This window comes from Camelina sativa, unplaced genomic scaffold (genome assembly GCF_000633955.1).
Source record: "Camelina sativa cultivar DH55 unplaced genomic scaffold, Cs unpScaffold00470, whole genome shotgun sequence".
Lineage (NCBI taxonomy): Eukaryota > Viridiplantae > Streptophyta > Magnoliopsida > Brassicales > Brassicaceae > Camelina > Camelina sativa.
In genome coordinates, this window is record NW_010921704.1 from 118,200 (window position 1) to 119,435 (window position 1,236).

Genomic DNA, 1,236 nt, shown 5'->3' on the forward strand with positions numbered 1-1,236 from the left:
TTTTTTTTTTTTTTTTTTTTTTTATAAATAATTTATTGAACAAAACACGTTGGGTTGTTTTCATTCACCAAGTTATTTTTATTTTGATTCTCATAATTTTCAGACGCAACTTGACCAAGTCAGTTTTACTTTGATTATTTTTATTGAGCAAAACACGTTGGATTAATTTGATTCTCATAATTTTCAGACGCAACTTGACGGATGATTCCATTTTGATGTCTTAATCATCGCTGCTCTAGTGATGCTCCAAATTCTGTAACTGTTGTTACTCATGTGTTTTTGCTCGAGGAATTTATGGAGAAGTAATCTCAATATACGTATGATCTTACGTAGTTTCCTGCCATGAACGTATGAATTTTATGATGTTAGAGCATAAGTTATATCAGCTTATTAGAAAAATTAATTATATGAATCTTTTAGTGAGTCAGATATTCCATTAATCTCAGTACACATCTTAATCTCTTCTTTTCCAAGTCAGAGAATTTGGAAATTAGGGTTTTGAAGTTGGCTTATATATGACACAGCTGTTTTGTTACTACTGAGACTACAAAATAGAATAGTATAACAAGTTTGGGTAAACCTTGTATTTTTCTGAAACAGAGACACGTACATATATCGTAACTATGTAATTAAATTCAAATCATCCACGCATGGGAAAATCCATTCTAATCATCCCCAGTGTATAAACCCTTGTTCAAAAAGCTTCTTAGTTCTGTTCAAAAATTTTTTTTTGGACCTTTTGGACCCGGTGCTGCACCTCATGTCCAGGGCCAGGGCTGACCTTGAGCTTTCTCTCTCTCACCTGATTATAATCATGCCACAATATAAATCTTATTTATTGAGTTTTTTCGGTGTGTTTAGGATCATTTTGAGTCTTTACACATTTAGATACGTCTTGGACTTATTTGTAGATTTGGGAGTATTTTGAAGCATCGGGAGGAACAACAATGAAGAAACAAAGTCGGAGAACAAAATTGGAGTAGAGCATTGATCGATGAAGCCCTTGTGTCAAGCGACATGTCATTCTCACAACAATTGAATTGCACATCTTTTTGAAGATTTGAAGTTTTCCAAATTTGACCCAAAAGTTTTTCTTATTTGTAATTAAGGTCCAAAACGTGTTTTACACTATATATATAGGATTTTTAGTTCATTGTTTAAACCTATGCATTATTTTTGCAAAATCCTAAGAGGTTTTAGAAGCTTTTGGAGAGAAGAATCAAAACTTTTTCTAGA